The sequence below is a fragment of the Acomys russatus genome, chromosome 2, assembly GCF_903995435.1.
Source record: "Acomys russatus chromosome 2, mAcoRus1.1, whole genome shotgun sequence".
Lineage (NCBI taxonomy): Eukaryota > Metazoa > Chordata > Mammalia > Rodentia > Muridae > Acomys > Acomys russatus.
In genome coordinates, this window is record NC_067138.1 from 22,839,956 (window position 1) to 22,863,516 (window position 23,561).

Consider the following 23,561-nt stretch of genomic DNA (forward strand, 5'->3'; position numbering starts at 1 on the left):
CCTGGTTGTCCAAGAACTGTAGCACTTAGGATACACTTACTTGATTTTTCAATGTGAGGATTTATATAACTTCAGGTAGGTGTGCAGTTATACTTACTGTTTCCTGTAGATACAGCCCTCGGAAGGTAAAGTGTCCTCTAGGAGATCCATGTTCTGTCTTCTCTACTGTGTTTGGCTTTATTATACATTCCTTTTTAAAAATAAACAGACATACAAGTAACATTTTATGGAATCATTGGTTCACATTTAGGAATGTATATATACACGTATGTACAGACACATATGCATGCTGGAGCAATTAATGAAAAAAAGAGATAATGGATTTGAAGGGAGAGAGGGGTATGTGGGAGGGCTCGTGCCGTGGAAGCTTTGGTTTATATGTAAACAGGTTTTTGTTTTAATCCCAGGTGCGTGATATGGGGGGGCTGCTCCAGTTTGTCCACAGCTGATAATTGCCTCCTGAGAGGACATGTGATGGAGTGTGGTCTTTGTCAGTGGGATAAAAGCCAGACCCAAAGAAAAACTGGGGGCTGGTACATCCCCCCTGCTGCTCCTGGTTGCTGTTGCTGCAGTGGGAAGGGAAGTCAGAGATGTCTTGAAACAAAGATTGGACTTGCCCCATGGTGCCTGAGGACCCTGAGCAGCAGGAAGTAGATAAGGAAAATTACATCCCTCTCCTCACTAACCTTCTTTTTCTCCTACCTGGTGTTGGGGTGTTGGGAGGGACTGGGGTGAAATAAAGAGAAAGACATTTAAGGAACCCAAAATAAAAATGGTGTTTTAAAGGCACACAACAGGCTTGGAAGGAGAAAAGGGAAAAATGTTGTAACTCCAATCTCCAAAATAAACAACAAGGAAAGAATCAATTCAGAAGTGAGTTGCTGTATAACAGGCATAAAGTTTCTGTTGTACAAAATAAAGTCCCAGATACCGACTATGCAGCATCACACAATACTGAATTGTTAACTTAATTCCCTTTACGCCATGCTGGAGATCAGATCTAAGGCTTTATGTGTGCTGGGTAAGAAAACACAAATATGGGCTGGAGAGATGGCTCAGTGGTTAAGAGCGCCGCCTGCTCTTCCAAAGGTCCTGAGTTCAATTCCCAGCAACCACATGGTGGCTCATAACCATCTGTAATGTGATACGGCGCCCTCTTCTGGCTTGCAGGAGTACATGCAAGGAGAGCACTGTATACATAATAATAAATAAATAAATCTAAAAAAAAAAAAAAGAAAACACAAATATGAAAATATACTTCATATGCCCACAGCCTGTATATGAGAAGTAACTTTTATAGGATTGGTCTCATATTACATGTTTTTTCTACAAAAACAAAATAAAAATAAAAAGATAGACTTTTTAGAGGAGTAGAAAAACTTGAAGGGAATATCACACAGAATCCATATGGTAATAACATTTTTTAAAATGGTGGGGGCAACAGCAGACAATTCTTTGTACTGGGGGAGATATTAATCTAATCAAAGCACACTGGAGTCTCTGTGATTGTAAGTAATCATTAGATGGTCACTCTGATTTTTTCTCATAGTCAAACTACTAGATATCTTAACTGGGTAATTTATTATTTTCTATTGACAACTGTTGACAAAGGAACAACTTAGAAACACTGCTCCAATCAACATCTCTATAAATGGAGAAAAGAATCATTCAAATACAGGCTTTAGTGAGATAAAATATTCCTCCTTAGCACTCTGAGGTAGTGCAGATTTTCATCTTAACCTAAACCAGACTAATATAACTATTGAATATATTTTTATTCTATGTCAATAGTCAAATAGCCAGAGGCAGATCCATATCCCAGAAGAATTTGTGTACTTAATAAATACTTATTGGACAACTTCTGTGTAATTGATACTGCCTTCTATCAAGGAAAGCTACAAGCAAAATTGCTAAGACTGAGCTTTGCTCAATCCCTTGTCTTCTGGCAACTTCTCTATCCCGTATGCATTGCTGCCCCTCACTGCCTAGGAAGCCAAATCACTACCACCTGACAATCTCCATCACCCTCTGCTGCGTAAAGCATCCAGACCCCATCTAGTTTTCCAGATGATCACCAATATTTGTCTCCCCACTTTCTGTCAAAACTGTCCTCTCCAGTGTACCCCAGAAAGTAAATGTTCTCGTTTACCTGTCTGTTGCACATGGTATAGGTAGCTCAGACATACCTCAGTATAAAAGCTTATCAAGGAATTAGGAAGATGGCTCAATGCTTGCCTCACTAACAAGAGAGCCTGAATTCTATCTCTAGTACCAATATATAAGCCAAGTGTAGTGCTCTGTGCTTGTAATCCGGGTCTCAGCCCTAGGAAGGCAGGGAGAGGAGGTTCCCTGAGGAGTGCTGGCTGGCCAGTTTTCCTGATGGGATGTATACTGTCCTCTGACCGCCCCCCCCACACACACACACACACTTTAACCTTCTACACAGAGTGTAACCTTCTAGCGTGGAAGTTTTTTTTAAGATTTTTTTTTTTTTAATAACCACAGGAAAGAATTCCTATTAACTCAAGAAGCTAAGCATCTTCTACACTTTAGCACATCACTCCATGTCTTCCACTGTGTGCAAAGCATACTCTTGCCGTAGCTTACAGCCATCTTTTTTTTTCTGTCCTCCTTTGGTGCCAGCTGAGAGCTTAAATCTCGCCATTCCACCAATGGCTGGACACATGACCGCAGTCACTGTTTAGGCCCCAGGTCACTTACAGACCTAAACAAGACATCTCTATTCTGGCAGCGAGCCACACAGTCATGTGCGGAATTGCATTCCAAGAAGTTTATTCCGTTTATGTTTATTCACGTACAGCTACAAATGCGCACGCTTGCGCATTTTCGCCCTTTAACTGCTCCTTCTATCTTACCTGCCTTGGCGGGGAACTGACCGTACAAAGTCTAAGTGAAATTGCATTAGCATGGTGGTGTGTTCAGACGCCACCTAGAGATCTCAAAGGTTTCCTGGGAAACACAAGAGGAGCCAAGATGTGTAACAGGCTACTCTCCTTTTTCTCTCCTATTTTCAGCGTGGGCATCTGAGCAGCTGCTACCTCAGCAGATAACCTAACCTACATAACTATTCTGAAACACGACAGAAAACGTCTCCTGGAGCTGCCCTTTGTGAAAGGTCCATGGTTTACACATTTGTACTCTGAGAATTTCAACAGTGGATCTTGTGGTCATAACACTTGAACACATAAACTTTTTAAGTAAATCACACTTTTTAGTAGTCTGCCAGCGTCCCTGTGAATTCTAGGTGCATCAGAATGCTACCTGCACAGCAAAGCCTGCCCAGTAATTACCAGATAATTAGTTAATTGCTATGGAACTCTGTAACCATTTGGGTTATTTTTTTAAACACATAATAGTCAAATGATTTGAGTGTGTTTCCTGTCCCATTAGTGGTGAAGTTGAGAATGAAAGCCAAGTCCTTAGGCCTTTTGAACTGACTGGAATTATTAAACACACAAACGTACTACAATAAAACAGGCTCCATTGCCTAGTTACTATAGCTGTTAGCATTTCTTACCAAACATTTCATCCTTTCTCCTCTATTTTCCTCATTGCAGAATTTTAAGCAAAACACAACCACATCATTGTACCACCAAACAATTCAGCATACTTTTCTAATAATGCTGTCCCTAGATTTCTTACATGTATGTGTGGTAGATTGGCCATCTCCAACTAGTGATCAAATATCTCAAACACTTAGCCAAAACTTCTATTTTTAAAAAAATCTGGAACAGTGAGCTATAGGCATGCATTCTTTGCTGCCTTTGCCTTCTCCCAAGCCTGCCTGAAAATGTTATACTCCACCCAGAACATATATAAGAACTGCTTTGAGGAAGAATTCAATGAGGAAAGGGTGATTTTAGGGCTAGTCCCAGTTAGCCACCACAGAAGATCCTATGGGATCAAATGTTTCTTCAACCCTAGGCCTCATACCACCAGTTTCCCCTCTGCCGACTTCTGAGCAAATCAAACCCTCAAGAAAATCTAGATGAGACACCCCTCTCTCTGCCTGCCACCCCGTGTCCTATTAATGATATGTTCTGGAACACACTTTGGGGCTGGTGTCATTATCATAGCTTGAGTACAGATGGCAAGAAAGTTGAGGTTTATTTGAGACTTCCTATTCTAAACAAAAAGTATCATATTCCTAACACATCTCTTGAGGCCATAATCAAGCTGGTTCCCAAGAAACCAAAGATCATGACCAGAGGACCCAGGCCTCAAGAAAACTGCAAAAGCCGGAAGCAGCAGGAGGGTAGTATAGTGGAAGTTGTAACATCAGCTCCCAATACGTAGGAGGACCACCACAAGTTAGAGCTAGCCTGGTCTACATAGAAATCCTAGGCCAGCTAGAGTTACTACATAGTAAAGTCTTACAAAATAAAGGAAGGAAGGAAGGAAGAGTGAGTGTACTTTCTGCTTTCCTAATTTGAAACTGTTTCCCCACTCCCCCCTCAAAAAAAATCTATGAAAGAAGGTACAGCAAAACAAATCCATTAAAACACAATCATTTCTGCTGGGTGGCACATGCCTGTAATCCTAGCACTCAGGGAGGCAAAGTCAGGCAGATCTCTGCGAGTTGGAGTCCAGCCTGGTCTACAAAGTGAATCCAGGACAGCTAAGGCTACACAGAGAAACTCTGTCTCCAAAAAACCAAAACAAACAAAACAAAGCAAACAAAAACAAAATTTCCTAGATAGCTAAGCATTTAACAAGCCCAACACAAGGCCATCAGGAGATGCCAAAGACCTTAGGATTCAGCAGGGTGTTATTAGATGGGTGCTGATGTGTGTAGACTCTCCATTGTACTGGTAGGGACAGGACGGGAGACTTCTAAAGACAGATGGGTTTTTTGTTTGTTTGTTTTTTAACCATTATAGGGAACACAGAATGTTTTTCTTTGCTTCTTCCTTTCCCTTCAGATCAGAATAAGAGCTTGTCATTGTCTACAGCAGCATATTTAGGGGCAGCGTATGTAGTATTGTAGTATTGCACAGTTTCTATTTCTTGTTCTTGTACAGTTTGTCATGATCCTTCTTATTTAGAACATAGCATATTTTCTGCCACTCCTGACAACCAGCCCAGGGATAACCCCACCCACAATGGGCTGGGATCTCCCACATCAATCACTAGATAAGAAAATTCCTTACAGGCTATCTTCAGCCCTATCTTATGGAGGCATTTTCTCAGTTGAAGTCCCCTCCCCCTAGGTGACCCCTGCTTGTGTGAAGTTGACATAATACTATCCTGCACATGGGGGGAGGAGAGAACCAACTCCTATAAGTTGTTCTCTGATTTCAACACACACACACACACACACACACACACACACACACCATGGCATATAAGTGTCCAAATACATACATAAAATATGAATGTCAAAACTATTCTTTGTATAATAAAAATATGTCCTTCCCACCTCACAGAAAAGTGTACGGGGTCGGGGAGGTGCTCAGTCTGTAAAGTGCTTGCTGAAAAGCATCAGGACCTTAACATGAGTCCCCAGCACCCATATAACAATCCAGGCGTGGGGTGCACACCTGTAATCCTAGTACCCCAGAATGTGAAGACAAAATCTCTGCTCAGTTAGTCTAGCTCCAGGTCCCATGAGGGACCTTATCTCAAGACCCAGGAAGAACAACTAAGGAAGGCACACGGCATTGGCCTGTGGCCTTACACATGTAAGCATATTCACACACACACAGGGGGGGGGAGGGGGAGGAGAGAGAGGAGGGGAGAGAGAGAGTAAAAACCTGAATAAACCTAGAATCACTTGATTCTAATAACTCACTTTTATCCCACGAGATCACCTAGCTAAGCAGTGCGTTGTCATCGGCTTCACTCTACGTTAACACCTCTGATGTAATGGTCATTGTGAAAATAGCTCTCTAAGCTGTATATCTGAAACTTGAAAGTGAATCAAACCATTTGAACCCCTGAACCTTCACTTTGGTGTACAGAGGGGTCTGAGGAATGACCTTTGACATCAGAGTGCCAAGGCCATCAGAGCATACTAATGTCACCATTGTCCCCACATGCATGCCTACACAGACCACGGATGACTCCATTTTTCCTCATCCCCAGTCTTCTTTTTCTGTTCCTCCAACCATGCTGTTGCTTCATCTCATGAATAACTTTAATCCCCATACTCAAGTGGTAGACTTGATACCTGAGGCTCCTATCGCTGATGTTTGACTACCTCATTAATAAATTCTTTCTCTTTTGCAAAAGCCCTGGTATCAGTGACTAGCATACTGCATGGCGGAAAAACTTCAGCCTGGGTTCTCAAGATGATGGCACACATGACGGTAATTTCGAAGGAGAATTTTACTTTAGTTTTCACATGTATTTAGTTTATGTGTGGGCATATGCATACATCATGTGAGCTCTAGGAACTGACCTCAGATCATCAGGCTTGAGTCATCTCACCAGCCCAAGAATTATACTCTTTACTTCCACCGTACCGTTGTGAAGAATAAGCTAAAGCTCCACTCCAGATCCTTAGAGAGATCAAGATGATCTTCCTTACAGAGAAAGCAGCCTCGGTGAGGGAGAAGGAATTCAATTGAGCATGTTCTAGACCCTGGAGGACTACAGATCACATGAGGACATGACCAACTTCCAAGGTGAAGTTTGTCATAGTGGTAGATACTTCCACCATGGTCCCTGGAGGCAATTAAATTTGCAACATTCTTTCGAGGCTGCATAATTCTTCCAGAGCAATTTGCAGCATCTACTACAGCCCTGGGGGACACATCCAGCTGAGGCCTTTGGTACCATAATGATGGCTAAAATGATACCAGTGTGCTTTAAAAAACAAACAAACCAACAAACAAAACTCTGTAGTCATCACCTGTTAGAAAAGTGCAGTCTGTACACTCTGCACTATGGTATATGTGGTGTGTGTGTGTGTGTGTGTGTGTGTGTTTCTGTGTGTATGTGTCTGTCTGTCTGTCTGTTTATGTGTGTATGTGTGTATGTGTGTGAGTGTGTGTGTTCTGTGTGTATGTGTGTATGTATGTGTGTGTCAGTAGCTCTTCCTGAATGTACCAGTTATACCACTGCTTTGTGGATAGTGCCTCTCAACTAAACAGCTTTTACTACAAGAATTGGGTAGTGAGATAGCTCACCAGGTAAAGTGCTTTCTGTGAAAGCCTGATGACCTGCTTTCAACTCCCAAAACCCACATAATGGTGACAGGGGAGAATTGACACCGTAAAGCTGTTCTCTGGCTTACACACACACACACACACACACACACACACCACCAATTTTTTGTTTGTTTTGGATTTTTAAGGGAAAAAGAAACATGGAAAAAAGAATCAGAGAGAGGTGAACTTTTTTCTAATTGACAGTCTTGATCCTTCTCCAGAGTCAAGCCCAGTAAATCTAGAAATTATCATATTGAGTGAAGTTACCCAGACCCAGAAAACCAAACATTGTAAGTTCTCTTACATCAGAGGCTCCTAGCATCAAGTCTTCAGATATGAATACATATCCTGTAGTAACTTTAGAAACCAGGAAAGTAAAAAGGAAGCATAGCTGGGGTAGAGAAAGGGAAATTGCAGGATATGAGTGATCTGACTGGGGAAATAGAAAAAGACAGCTCCACATGGGGAGGAGAGGGAGATAAATACAGAAGGAGGAAGAAAAGTAAAGCAGCAGTAAGGGTGTCTGAAAAAGTCATAAAGAATCATATTACTAACTACCTTAAAAAACAAAAAGCTATAATATACATAAGTCTGTGTTCAAATACATACATGGCTTAAATGAAATATTCCCTTCTGGGCTAACAACGCTCCCTCCAAGAACCAAAGACCATTTTTCAAAACTCAAGTACCAGGCATGAGAACCGCTCTTTTGAGTTGTTAGTCAGGGTGGTCCAAGAAACTCCCAAACCATGTAGACTATAGCTATTGGCCCTGGTTCCACCCAGAGGTGGAAGGTAAGACACCACACAATTCAAACATAGGGCCCAGAGAACCCTTGGCCTGGAAATGAGCTCAGTGTTTCCTCCCTGGTACCAGAAGGAACAATGCAAGCTTCCAACTGATGGAGGCGAGCAGTAGTCCTACCCAGCTTTGGTGCCTATGAACCACAACAATGACCAGAAAATCACAATGCTATAATGGTACTATAATGCTGTAATGGTATACATACCTTAGTGGTAACCAACAGCTCTCTAATTGAACTTGCTCAACAAGAGGTGAACTGTGCCTGCTACTGGAAACTCAGCCCAGGCCTTGGAAGTCATGGATCTTGGAGGAGGACTTAGAACCACCATTTTACTAAATTGGCACATTTCCTAACTACATTCTAAATACTTGTCCTTAAACCCACAGACAAATGCAGTCCTTGCCCCTCATCAAGAAACCTTTTTGCAGCAGATGGAAACCATTACAGAAAACCACAACCATTCAAAGGACAAGGTTGTGGAGCTCAGTCCCAGTGGATATATCTAGAAAACAATTCCTGCACCTGAGCCTCAGGGAACATTGCAGAAAAAAAAGAAAAAAGAAAAGGGGTGGGAAGATTTTAAGAGCCAGAGGATCAGGAAGTTTGCTATGAGACTGGGTCTTCTTGTAATGTTAGAAGCTACACCCATAGAGTCTGCCCAACATACATGAGTTGAACAAGGACAACAATAAACATGCCAGAGTGGACGGAGGAAAGTCCACAAGACCTCAACCCTACTCAAAGAACTATAGGTGACTAAAAAAAAATTGAGAATGGGAGAGACTTCTCCAGGGAGAAGCACACTCAATACCAGGCCTAAAATGGTCATCCTTGAAATACGCATACAGGTAACAGAATACAGATTTAACAGGTTGGGTTTAAAAATACATGTGTATACATAATTGCAGGCAATTAAAAATTAATGAGAAAAGGGGCTAAGAATTTGAAAGACAGCAAGGTTGGACACATGACAGAGTTTGGAGATAGGAAGGGAAAGTGGGAAATAATATAATTATATTAAAACCTGAAAAATAAAATAATTTTAAAAAGAAAACGGCTTAGCCTGGCCTACAAAGTAAGTTCTAGAGCAGCCTGGATTACAAAGTAAAACATGCCTCAAAAATTTTAAATGATAAATAAAAAGACTTGAAGTTTTGAGTTTTTTTCTCCATGAACCTACTATTTATTGCATAGTGTGACCACTACCACACACACATTTGTGTGTATATGCAAATAAAAATGACAATCTTGGGCTGTAGAGATGGCCCAGTTGGTAAAATACATCCAGCTTCTGTCCATTCTACAGAAATATAGAGACAAGCCAGGGATGGTCATGGGCTTGTAATTCCAGCACTGAAAAAGCAGAGACCCCTGACCTCACTGGCCAGACAGGTAACCTGTCATACTTAATGAATTCCAGGCCAGACTGGTAAGAGACCCTTTCTCAAAAATAAATTGTTTTAAAGTAAATAGCACTCATGAGGACCAACATCCAAGGTGTCCTATGGGCTCCCCATACATTCACACATGTGTACACACACACACACCACAACACCTTAATGGTGTAAACAAAGCATGTCAGCTTCAAATTTCCTTTAGAATACTTAATCACTGTCTAAGTCAGTGAATGAACAACATCTCTTGGTCCCTTTGTGAACACCATCCAATCCCTAGAAAAGTCACAAAATGGAACTGCATTCAAAGTCTCCACAACCCCTAGATCTGTGCGAAGGCTATGTATACTTAATTGTGGTTGTGAAAAAATTATAAATAAGATTCCTAGGGGGTCTCTAGTTACTAAATATTTATTGGTATTTAACAAAAGTTCTCTGATACTTCTATTTCACAGTTTATCAGCATTTCATTCCATTCGTACTTTGAGATTTTTATTTTACATTCATTAACACACAATCCATTGAACACAGAAGAAATAAATTGCCTATAGAGCAGCCATAAAGTCTAAAGGTGCCTATGCACAATAAGTGATTTATTGATGTGATATTACAGTACAGTATGTGGTTACTGTTTAGGGCAGAAAAAAAAGAATGACCAGGGTACGTAACAGGCATACCCAGCAACAGGTGCATTTACCTGTGGTGTCACCACGTCTGGCCATTAGTTCTCAGATATGACCCCTGGAGTCAGCAGGGCAAAAAAAGCATGTAAGGACAATTAAAAACTCAGACTGGAAGGCTTCACTCCAGCCCAGCTGACCCAGAAACTGGCTCACAGCTGAGTTCCAACAAGCTCTATCAGTAGCTCTGATACGGCTAAAGTTTAAGAACCAGAGGCTCCGACTGCTTGCTTCTGGTTTTCCCTGAAGGAGGACCTATCCTTTTAGCATGTGCTCCATGGTTGTCAGACTTACCCAATAAAAAGATAGGCTACTCAATTAAATTTGCATTTCAGATTAAAAGAACAAAATTCAGATGAATTATTTCTTTGTGTTTCCCAAGTATTTATATATAGTCTGTGTGTTTAAAGGATATATAATTATTTTTTTACATACTTAAGCATTGTTTGTTGCTTATCTGATATTCAATTTTAACTTCTAATCTTGTGTCCTAATTTGTTCTGGCATTCTTACACCACACCTAAGGGTGTGTTGATCTGGCCGGAACACAGCATACTCCACAGGAATATGTAATCTAACCCAGTTTTAGAAATTATCATCCTCACGTCCCTTCACCTCTCTGTGGTCACATGGGGTGACCTTCCATTCCTGCCTACTAAAGTCACCAATTGGTGGTCAGCTAACATGGGCAATAGGCACAGCCATCATATTATAAGCATTGTACTCAGTCTGTTGGTGGAAACATTGCTTGTTTTAAAATAATGCCTATCAATCTCATCCAGTTGACTTTTGTTTATGAATGTACAGTTTTCTCTGTATAGCAGGCTCTATTTGATTCAAAATGCTGGGTTTCTAATAGGTGGTTGAATATGGTTTGAAATTATTGTATATTCCTAAGCAGAGGTGCATACTGATGCGGGTCCATCCCTCTGAAAGTAAGAAAAGCGCAACCAAATTATTTTGAAATCTAACTCTTTGCCGAGTTCTCTTATGCTAGCACTTCCCTTTTATTTTTGAACTTGCTAATATCCCTTTAAATGTACATTAGAGAAAGTGCACAGAGTTGAGTTGCACAGTACAGTGAGTTTTAACAAACATACCCCCACTCCAATAGAGAATTTCCTCCACTCTAGGAGATCTTTGCGCTTCTTTCAAGCCAGTAACCCCTGCAGAGGCAACCACTGTTCCGATTTTCAACATCAAGAGAGGTTTTGTTTTTTTTTCTAGGACTTTCCTTAAATTGACTTACTCTCATTTTTTTTTTTACACATTCAAAACATTTTTATCTACAGGATGGAATTTAAAACATAAATATGTATGTGCAATTTCCCCCTCTAAAGTCATATGTGCTGAAGTCTAAAGATAGCTCCTTGTCTCCCACCTTCAAGGTCTAGAGAGGCTAAGGAGAAGCACCAAAACTTGAGGAAGGGCCAGGAACCTCTGCTGACATGGGCCCCCCAAGTCAGAAAGCTTGTCAGCTAGAAGACCCAGGAAAAGAAGCCTACAGGAGCTGTGCCAGCTAGAGGACACCCCCAGTATCTCAGCATGCCCTTGAGGGGTTCCTCTGAGACCCTGTGTTGAATTAACGCTTTCTAGGGCAATATAAACAAATATCCACTCCTCCCCTCCCTCGTGAGGGCACCAACAGCAGACCAAAGTGAGAATTGCACCAGCTCCAGCTTGCTGAACCAATGAATTCATCTGGCTTACCAGCAGAGCAAGAATGACCACACCACCACCCTCCAAAGCTGCACCACCTTCAAAGCTGCACCACCGAAAAGTCTTACCCCACCATGAATGAATGAGTTTTCCCATAGCTACACAGATGGAATCTCCTTTCCAGTTAGCCCCATGATCTATACACCCTTGCACCTCATCAGACCAGGAGACCATGTGTAATAGCTCAGACAGAAGTACACACTGCTGGCAGGAACACATGCGAGTGGCTGAGTTCTCAGGTGAGGCGCTAATGATTCTCCCCTTCTGATGAGAGCACATCACCAAGGCCTAATCTGAGGGTCTCTTACTAGCAGTCACAGCAGCTCTGAAGAGGACGGTAATAGTTTAGGCTTGAAGGAGAGTGTTCTGCCACACCGCTGAAGAGGATGGCAATAGTTTAGGCTTAGAGGAGGCCTTGATAGGCCACTCCATCTCTAAGCCTCAGTTTACCTGTAGCTGTGATTATGTTGCCCGTACTTCTTATAACCTCCGTATTAAAGACACGTTTAAATATTCCAGGACCCTCAGGTGGGAAAGAGCTCCTATATCTTAACTGGGGCAGAGGGAAGAATAGACCATGTTGGCACATCTAAATTAAAGGTCAAGGTATATCAAACATAACTATATCCAAGTTAACCATTCACCATGTTATTCAATATTTTAATATTTTGCAAACTGTCTACTGGAATAGCATCTAATAATCATCATTTTAAAAGTCCACTGTCACCCATACAGGACATGAAATTTAGAATATGTGGGATGCTGCTAGAGTTGGCAAAATATGACATTTCCTCAGAGCCACAGAGCCCAGTCTATAATGGTGGACACCCTTTCTCAGCAGGGTCCTCTCTTCCTCTGGTCTGGGAACACGCAGATCACCTAAGGAGCATCACATAGCCCCCAGAGAAGATTACAGGCCCAACCCTTTCCTAATAGGACCTGTTCAGCAAGCACCTGGGGATCCCTGAAATTACTATGCTAAGGAGATCCTAGCCTTTAGCAAATAACCTTTACTCGTACCTGGAAGTTCTTCCCCCGACCCAACCTTAGGTAATTAAGTACTGTGTTCTCCTTCTTGTGATAGGGCCCCATGCTACTGCATATAAATGAGGTACTGTACTACTGCGTGTGAATCAAGTATCCTGGTACCCCTAGCCCTATCAAATCAGACACATTCACCCTCAAACCCCTTCCCACTGCCCAAGGTTTATAAATCCTTGATTCATAGAAAGAAAGGTTGGTTGGCTTGTCCTCTAACACCATTCCTCCACCATGACCACCTGAGAACCCGTTTACTCTGGGGAAGAATTGCTGCTGAACACCTGGGCCTTGGCTGATGGTCAAGGCAGGCAGTCAAGGCAGCAATGACAAGAATGCCTTGGCAGCTGCTGAAGTCTGCTGCGTCGCAGCCACTAGCTTGGTGCTAACCGCAGGTGAAGCACCCTCCGGGCCTGCCTTCTGGCTGGTTTCGGGTGACTGCCCACATCCTCAGCCTGCATCCTCAGCCCGCATCCTCAGCCATGCTTAGCACAGCAGCTAAATAAAAAGCCGTACATTTTTTGTATCGTCACGGGATTGTGGAGCTCCCAAGTCTCCACTGCTGTCTGATATCAGCTATTTCATTCTAAAAGAGCTAAATTGTAACACTTCATGGAAAACTCTAACCACACGCTGGACTAGCACATGGGCCTCGCCCTAAAGCACTCTGGCCATTCCATCTTGAGATCTATCCGTTCTCATCCAGAAGCAAGAAGTGCCAGGACCAACCTACCACCCAGGAACCCAGGCTAAGCCACTGGACAGTGAACGACAAAAATAGAATAGTATTCTCTATGAGAAAACAATGTCTACAAAGTTCCTTTTTGCCCATAGTCATAGAGGAACCAATGAATAAAAGAACATATGACTCCAAACAGCTATTATTACTAGCATGATTATCTTATGAGTATACAAGCAATCATCATTTGAGACAATTTTAGAAAAATTCATACTAACAGTAAGATGAAGGTAAATGCAAGGCAAAAAAAAGCCTGGCCCTAGTGCCACATGCCTTTAGTCTCAGCACTCAAGGCAGAGGAGCACTCTGAGTTCAAGGCCAGCCTGGTCTACAGAGTGAGTTGCAAGACAGCCAGGACTACACAGAGAAACCCTGTCTCAAAAACATAAACAACAAACTAAAAACCCACTGGTCAGATCTTCTCTCTCTCTCTCTCTCTCTCTCTCTCTCTCTCTCTCTCTCTCTCTCTCTCTCTGTCTCTCTCTCTCTCTCTCACACACACACACACACACACAGGGGGAGAGAGAGAGAGAGAGAAACAGACAGACAGAGAGAAACAGACAGAGACAGAGAGATTGTCCTCTGACTTCAAGAGTCTAAAACAGATTTACATATAAACTTTTCTAGGAGACTCCAGAGTCACGCTTATCTGTCATAAGCATAGTCCACTCTAGCACCCTTCAATGTCTCTATTACGAAGAAAAAAATTAATAATCACCCTCCCCATGTAGGCTTTCCTGTTTCTCGGCTGTTGAGGGAGGTTGGGTTCTCTGCACAGACTCTCTGACTCAGACTTTGAAGAATCTGATGGCTATTGGAGATTCACCCCTGTGAAGGCAGATGAACCAGGACTGGACTGAGCTGGAAACTGAACTATAACACATACTCAGGAAACAGCCCTGATCTCTGTTCTGAGCACTGCCGGTCAAAGTGTCACCAATCAGGCTGTATCTCTGGGCCTTTGTGACTGTCTTTTTCACTAACTAGATACAGGTCGACTCAGATGAGGTCACTTTGGGTGAGGACAATTAAAGAACCTCTGTCTACTGGAAGAAGCTGACCACTGTAAACTGTGGATCACATCTTCCACATCTGAACATTAAATCCCTTCTTAAAAGTAGATCTAACTATCTGACACAATTGTTCAGTTATCTGCAAGGAAAATCCACTTGGATTTCTTTCAGTCCCCCAAAAGCAGAAGGCTCACACTATGAGTCCACATGCCTGGGGCATTTTCCCTATCCTCTTCCGGTGACTCATTGCTTTCCTTCTTCAGGTCTCAACCTTAAACAGGCCTTCCCTCATCCATACGGTTGCACATCGTTCATCCAACTGGCAATTGACTTAGCTTCCTAATCTGCCACTTACTGGCGCCCAATGAGGGCCTGTGCCCTACTTGACTGTGCTGTATCTTCACACCAAGCTGTCTGCAGAGCACAAAGTGAAGATGCTGCATATACTTGATGATTAATTAACTTAATATCTTAACACTTTCATTTAGGTTCTCCTGAAAGTTGATCACAGAACAAGGCTTGGGTGGATGCAAGCATTTTATTTGAGAAGTAATTCTCAAAACACCGGTAGAGAAAAAATGGAAAAGTAAAGGGGGGCCACTTTATAACCCACTGCCACTACAGGCAACGGGACTATAACCCTGCTGGGAAATGAAGGACCACGTAGTATATAACCCTATGTACGTGAAATTTCTAAAACACTTCAATTCATAGAGCAAGCAGAGGCAGAAGATGGGGGGTGGGGCAGAGAGTATCCAGTGCAAGGACAACTCCATTTTCCTAAGTTCTGGCAGTTCAACAAAAGCCAGCATTACTCAGAAACTTCTGAAGCTGGCTGTCCTCCATCAAAAGGAGCCATTTCTCTTATCACTAGTTATGGCTAGTGATGGCTATCTGTGGTACCTATTAGCACCCCAAAGTGAATACTCCCTTCAGGCTCCCTCAGTATCATGGGCAGCTGTTACACAATTCAGAGTCCAGGCTAGCATCCTAGCTTCGTCTCACCTCCTCCTTTATCCCAAACTTCCTCAGTTCATGGGCTTCTCTCTCCCCAGCTACTCATCCTCCTTATAACCCTGCTATGTCCGCTATGCTCTCTCTTTTACTCAGGTCCCTTGTCTCTCTCTCTCTCTCTCTCTCTCTCTCTCTCTCTCTCTCTCTCTCTCTCTCTCTCTCTCTGACTCCCCTCTCTCTCTCTGTCTCTCTGTCTCTCTCTCTCTCTCTCTGTCTGTCTCTCTCTCTCTCTCTCTCTCTCTCTGTGTGTGTGTGTGTGTGTGTGTGTGGTCCCAGTCCCTCCCTCTCTCTCTCTGTCTCCCTGCCCTCTGCCTTCTCATGGCATAGTCCAGTCTGCCACCATGTTCATTCTACTGCTTTGTCTCTCTGGTCTGGAGTCTTCCAGATGCCTCTGGCTGCTCTCTCTCTCCCATCAGTTGGAAATGAGACTACTACCACAATCTTTGAGCCGAATTTGAAGGAAGCTTTAATTAAATCGTGGCCAGGAGGATGAACTCTGGTCAGGTCCATTCCTGCATTTCCAGGAAGTGGAGAGGAACCACATTTTTCTAAAGCTTAAAAAGGCACACCCATAAAACCACCATAATTCCCATCAGGGCCAATCAGAGGCAAGCATATATCCTGATGTATTCCCTGCCCATGAGCCTCCTGCCTACATATGACCAAGCACACCCAGTACAGTTGGGTGAAACACGCTTGGATAGGAGAGTGAAGACACGTGGCTTGTTATCCCCCATAAACACTAGCCTCCAGCATTTCTGGAAGTATCTGTCCATGAGCAAGGGGTTTATAGATTAGGGCATTTTTGTTTCATGGATCTCTTAGGCAAAGTAATTAAAACTTAAAACACAACTTTGGCTCTCACACATGCTGTCAGTTTATTCAGGGAGGATTAGAGCAACTACTGACAGGGCTGGGGTTTTCTTTGGAGGGTTAGAACAATGTCAAGGAGCTAGAAGTGCTGCTGATGTGCAACAAATCTTACTGTGCTGAGACTGCTCACAATGTTTCCTCCAAGAACTGAAAAGCCATCATAGAAAGAGCAGCACAGTGGGCCATCAGAGTCACCAGTCCCAACGCCAGGCTACGCAGCAAAGAAAATGAGTAGATGGCTTGAGTGCGTGTTTTATTTGTGTTTAAATAAAACCACAATAACATCCTTGTTATTTTTTAAATGTTCTAAAATTAGTAAAGCAGATCTGTACAACATTTTAAGTGCATAGAATCCACTGAAATTAAATTGTATGCTTTAATACAATGAATAAGATGTAAACAATACTAATAAAAATAATCATAACACAGAAATGAAGCTGAAATGCCAGTTCCATTTGGGAGTCAAACATGTTGTGGGGAGAGCAGTGTTTATTTCATAGCATTTCCAATCTATCCTGAATACAAGTTACACATAGTAACAGCAGTCTGTGGCACCTAAGTTGAATGTTTTGGATGGAGATACCAGCAGCCAGCAGCGCCTTCTGAAAGTGTGAGCCCTGAAGTGAGAAATAGCAAACCTGCCTGACATGTCCAATGATAGCTCATTCTGTGGGGACGGAGGGGTCCCTTAATAGCCTCCAGCACCAAGAAATTATTCTACACAGATCAATAAGGATGACGTGTCCACAGAGTCGGAGTATCTCAGCTGTAACCCCAAATCAAGTAAAGCTGTGAATCGAGAGGGAAATCAACGGTACTTACCAAAAGAAATGAAACTGTGTTTGGCTAAGTAACAGCCCCGATGGTATGCGCCTGACTTCTAACGCTCAGAATCGCCAAAGGTTCCGCGTTAAACTAAAAGGAAGTGTTCGAGTTCTGCCTAGGTACAGGACCTTGAACTGCAGAGATCGTTGTGGGTTATCAGGATGAGCCCAACTGTTGCTAAACCTTGTAGTGGAAAGTTTGGCTGTCTTTGAATACTCAGTTACGTAAACATAGTTTTGTTTAAAGCCCAGGTGTGGGATATGGGCCTGATACGGATTGTCCACAGCAGCAAACTATTTGCCTCGTGTGAGCTCTGAGAGGGGCTCTTTGCCAGCTGCAGATTGTTTAATTCTGAGGAGTCTGGGAAGGGAATAAATGCCAGATTCCAAAGAGAGAGGGGGACACCAAGAAAAAAGACCGTTGGTGCTCCCCACTGCTGCTCCTGTTTGCTGTTGATGCGGTGTGACGAGAAGACGTTGGAGACGTCCTGAAATGAGGATTGGGATCCTTGCCTAAGGAACCCCAACGACCCTAACCAGCAGGAAGCAGCTAAAGAGAACTACGCCCTTGCTCTCCCCACTAACCTTCTTTCTCCCCAACCTGGTGTTGGGGTGTTGGGAGTGATAAGAGGTGGAGGAGATATAAACAACATCTATCCCCTCTCCCTGTGGTCCCAACATCAAACCAAGATAAGATGTCACCAAAGTTCACTCTAGGCAACAACAAAAAAAACTTCCTAGGCTGCTGTACAGAGCAGTGGGCGAGGGGTTCCAGGTAGGACTGCGGACAGCCTTAAGGCAGCCACGCTACAAGGTCTGTGCCCCAGCATGGATGATGACGCCTTCCAGGCTGTGTAGATGAACTCCTTGCCCTCTTTAATCCTCTAGCCCTTCCCCCAAACCCGGAGGCTGTGTGAAATTAGGGAAGACTTGCACACTGGCTGGTTCGAATGGCTGGATACTCAGGTGTGGATCCCATGTCCGTCCCTTGCCCTCCTTCCAAGAGGAAACATGAGCAATTAATAGGCCAAGCTGTGATGATCTTTAAGAAGCGGTCCGGCAACTCCTGAGGACAACAGCAGTTTGGCTTTGAGGACAGTCCTTGTACAGGATGCAACTCCTCCCTTCATAGCTGCAGGGAGAAGGCAGTCCTGCCGAGGTCTTGACTCAAGCAAACTGGCAGGATTGCAAGTTTCTGACCACCACAACTGTAGAACAAATTGTCTAGTTTTAAGCCACTAAACGTGGTGATGTAATTGTATGTGAGGGGGCACAGCAAAGAAACTACCAAAATGACTGCTCCATTGGGGGAAAGGTTTTTACTGTAGATAAGAGAGAGACAGAACATCCAGAGGCATCTAGAAAGAGTCTAGAACAGAGAAAAAAAGAAACAGACTGGACATGGCCAGGGCTATCTGTGAGAGAGGTGAGAAAGCTGGGGGAGGAAATCATATAAGGAGGAAAAGTAGCTGGCGGTGGGGGCAGGGGGAGCCTGGGAATTGTAGTGGGCCTTGAGGTTTGGGGTGGGAAGGGGCCAGCATGCTAGCATGGGGGCTTTGAAATGTACAAGTTCCTGCGAGTAGGGACTGAGGAAGCCTGGAGGCCAGCCTGTATTTTGATATGTAACCACAGGTATATGACTTTGGAGAGCCATATGTCCCTTCTGCCAAAGGCAAGGGAAATGACTTCTTTTGGTGGGCAGGAACCTGTCTCACAAGTTCCTGAGGAGTGCTAGCTTTTATCTAACTACCAGAAATCCTTCCATCGTCCATCCTGAATTGAGCCAAGACTGTCATTTCTAGACTGCCTGAGACCTAGCAGTACTGCCTTACACTCACAAAGGGAAAACTAACGTGGGGAGTATCGGGGCGCACTTCCCCAGAGTGGATGTTAAAAACAAGCATCACTTCCACACCAAAATACACTGCAAGTATTGAGAGGAGTTTACAATCACAAAGAACATAGACATTGTGTATTTTTTGCTTTCTTGTCCGACAAGTAATGTCCGACAAGTTGTTGCTGTCGCTGTCACTGCTGCCTCTGCCACCGCTGCTGTTTCTTTTGTTTTTCAGACAGGATGTCTTAGTTTGGGTTTCTATTGCTGTGACGAGACACCTTGACCTCAGCAACTCTTATAAAGGAAAACGTTTCATTAAGGCTCGCTTTCAGATCAGAGGGTTAGTCCATTATAATAATGGTGGGAAACAAGGTGGCACTCAGGCAGACGTGGTGCTGGGGATGTAGCTGAGAGTTTTCCATCTTGATCCACAGGTAGCAGTAGACTGTGTGCCACACTGCTTAAGAATAAGGAGATCTCAAAGCCCGCCCTCACAGTGACACACTTCCTCCAATGAGGCCATACCTCCTAATAAAGCCACTCCCTATGGGCCAAGCCATGACTCTATGGGTGACATTCCTATTCACACCACCACACAGGGCTTCACACCATAGCCCAGATTGGTCTGGAACTTACAATACACTAAGTAGTCTAGGCTGGTCTGGAAATCATAGCCACCCTCCTTTTTTAATCTCCCTAATGCTAGGAGCTAGGATTACAGGTGTGAGCCATCAAACTTCTTTGTGTGTGTGTGTGTGTGTGTGTGTGTGTGTGTGTGTGTGTGTGTGTGTGTACATACATATATATTTCAAAATGTTATATTTATACTTTGTATAAGTCTCTGTAGTTTCCCTTCTTAGAATAAGATATGATTTGAGATAGAGTGCATACATGTTCTTTTAAATAAATAGGATGTGGCCATTTACCTTTCAGACTTAAATGCTTTTTCAGACTTAAAATTTTAAATTATATCACACTAAGTAAAAATTCTTGCCAGAATATTGGCATGTAAAAAAAGCAGACAAATTCCAAGAAAAAAATGTTTACAACTTTAAAAATACTGAGAAATCCAGCAACTTAAATAGCAAGAGCTCCACTGGGATGTCTGCAAGTACCAGCATGGACATTGTGGAGTTGAAGGGAGAGGACCACAAGGCATGAAGGTCAGAGTATGAGGTCTAGTGGGAAGCCTGGGAGAGCTACAGTGAGGCAGCAACGTGACAAAAATGGAGGCAGAGCGCCAATATGTTTAACTGACATCTAGTAGGAGATCCTCAGAGCCGGCATGATGGCGCATGCCTTTAATCCAGCACTCGGGAGACAGAGGCAGGCAGATCATTGTGAGTTTGAGGGCAGCCTGGTCTACAAAGCAAGTTCAGGATAGCCAGGGCTACACAGAGACCTTGTTTCGAAAAACAAAAGAAAAGCAAAAAACAAACAAACAAAAAAAGAGATCCTCAGAGCTCAGCACAGCAGGGATACCGTGGACTCTAAATCACCAGATAGGAGAGGATAAAATTTAATCATGCCAGTCCCGTGCTTAAGATGTTCCGAAATTCTTAGAGTAATAGGAGCCGAAGGCCTGCTTCATAATCTCAGTGGCACGCAAAGCTCCTGAGGCTCTGGTATCAAGCCTGCTCGGCCTCATGAGCCATACCATATTCTCCACTGTACTCAAAAGAGCTAATTAATGTCTCAGGGCCTTTGCAAGTGCAGTTCTTTCTAACCAAGAGAAGAAAGTCCCTCTCAGTGACGTTTATGCTACAAAAGATAATCCATTCGGATGGCAGCACCCTTCCAGCATATTCCTAGCACAGGTGTCATGAACCCAAACCTCAGACATTCTTTTCTCTGACTGTTTGGTCGTCGCATGGGATGTAGGAAACATCAGGACCTGGTCATGTCCACGCTTCCCACTGGGCTACCAGCAATAGCCATTTGTCTCTGACCTAAGTAACCCCTGTCTTCTGCCACCTACACGAAACACTACCCAGCTATGCAGTGAGCTGTCAAGTATGGTTAAGTCCCGGATTCTCGCAGACTCTCCTCCTTTCTTTTCTCTCCAGAGTGTGGGGCTTCTTCTCGATGCAGTCCCACAATATCTGCTCAAATATATATGTTGTCCTAGCAGAGCACGGCACACAGGAAATGTTCAGGTATGCTTCCCAGTCCGTAAAGGAAACTATGTCTAGTTTAGAGAAGGTCTCTGCTCTTACAGCTGCGGCTCTTTTCTTCTAACTAAAACCGGACCCACTTAAGTGCAGCAGAGAAAAGGGAGTGGCGGTCCATGTCTGAGGCTCCTGGAGGGACTGTACTCTAAAGGCAAGAGGCCCTGAGAATGGCAGTTCTTTCTGGCTCTCCTCGTGCTGCACCGATTAAATTCAATTTCCATGATGCTGCTAACAACTCAGACTTTAAAATCCTCATTTCCTTAAGAAAACATCTGTTTTGTAGTCTAGGGAACTGTGTTTTTTGTCCTTGGGATTAAGGGCTAAATCTGCATTTTGAGTAAAACTTTTCTTTTTTGTCTGAAGGTTAAAAACTGAGGTGGGGGTGTTTGGAAATCTGGTTAATTATTCAAGTCTTTTCCCAGTGACTCTTATCAAATTTTTCATTCAGGAGGCATGGCAGTGCATTATTAATAAGGTAAAAGGTTAATAAATAGATTCACACTTGGTTATGAGCACATAAAGAGAAACTGAGGAAAGATAAAGTAGCAAACAGAACCCTCCCCCGCCAACCCCCCAAACCCCCAGTCGCTGAAGCAAGTACACTGTTAGAATAGGAGGCATCCCCCCAAGTGAGGTCAACAGGTAGCTGACCATATTCAAAATTAGTCAAATAATTATATTTAAGTCACAAACTTAAACACAGATTCTAATATTTGACATCAGATTTGTATTGATAAGATGCACATTTTGTTTTGCAAGTATCTTATAGAGAAAGCGCAATTTCTGCTAGAAATCTATGAGGCCACACCAGGGTTATGGTAACACAGGTTTATGCTCCAAGTACTGTCACACCCCCCACACTCTGGCTCCAGCCAGGGCTTGGTCTGTGCAGAGGGCTAAAAAGCAATCAGAAGTTTTGCCAAAACATTCTAATATGTTCAGTTGAGACACTGCAGGAAGGTCATCCTTGACCTGCTTTCCTTAATTGCATCATAACACGTTTGAAAGTGGGACAGTGGCTCTGTGGAAACATCATTAGTCAAGTGACGGAAGCAGACGGGAGGGGAGCTCCCTTCCAAAAATTTGGAGAAAAATACTCTTAGGCATCCTCCTAACAGTGTTATCTACACTGCCCTGCGCACACTGTGCCTCAAACCAGGGAAGGGATCGACATCCGACATCCCGCAGCTCAGGGAAGGGATTGGACAACCCCTCTAACCTCATCCAGGCATCCAGTACTGCTCCCTCTATTGACAAAAGTAGGTACCAGCAAGCCTCCCCATCCGGGGGACGTGGTCAAATATGGGGCACCAGAGTTCCTATGAAAGTCAGACCCCACTCTCGGGAAGGATAGCAGGCTACCAAGAAGAGACTTGATACCCTATGAGCATATACAGGGGGAATAGGTCCCCCTCAGTCACAGTCATAGAGGAGGGGAGTAAGGGGAAAATGGGAGGGAGGGAGGAATGGGAGGATGCAAGGGATGGGATAACAATTTAGATGTAATATGAATAAATTAATAAAATATATTTTTAAAAAAGTAGGTACCGGGAGAAGAGAAAGGCCCACAGCAGGCCATGAGAGTCCCGTGCCCTTTTCACTTAACTGTGTATCTGTAAGGCACCTACTGTGTTAAAACTTCACCTGGAAATTGTAACTCTCTACTCACACCGTCATCACCAATCAAGCCACAGAATAATCATGCTGAATCATCATCCTTCATCAATTGAAAAGCTGATTTAGAGAATTACGGGTCAGGAACAGATGAAGGGAGGAAATGTTAAAAACCACAACTTAAGAAAAAGGAAAGAAAACCGGGCATGTCTCAACCTTCCTTCGCCCCTCAGACCTCCCCTGCTAGGCAAAGTCACCTCACATTTCCAATTTTTTTTTCCATGCTGCTGGGTCCCTTTGACCGTCTCAGAAGGAAGTGGCCAAGACTCTAGACTACTCCAATGTGTTCTGATATGTTCTGTGCCACAAACTGACCTAGTATGTGAATACCAATACAATTATCTCCAGTGACTCATGGTGGGGACAGAGACAATATATGCAGAACACCGGCAACATTATCTGCAGCAGCACCGCCAAGAAATCTGAAGCCCCTTAGATTCTCTGACCTTGCCACTCAAGTGAAAGCTTGCATCCACTCAATGGAAGCTTGAGTAATTCTGGAGGTTTCATTTCCATTTTTCAAATTAGGGAAAGAACTAGCAAGTAAAAGTTGTTCTTTACTTACTCATTTCTACTGAGAGCAGCAAGGCTTGAAAATTAGACTCTCC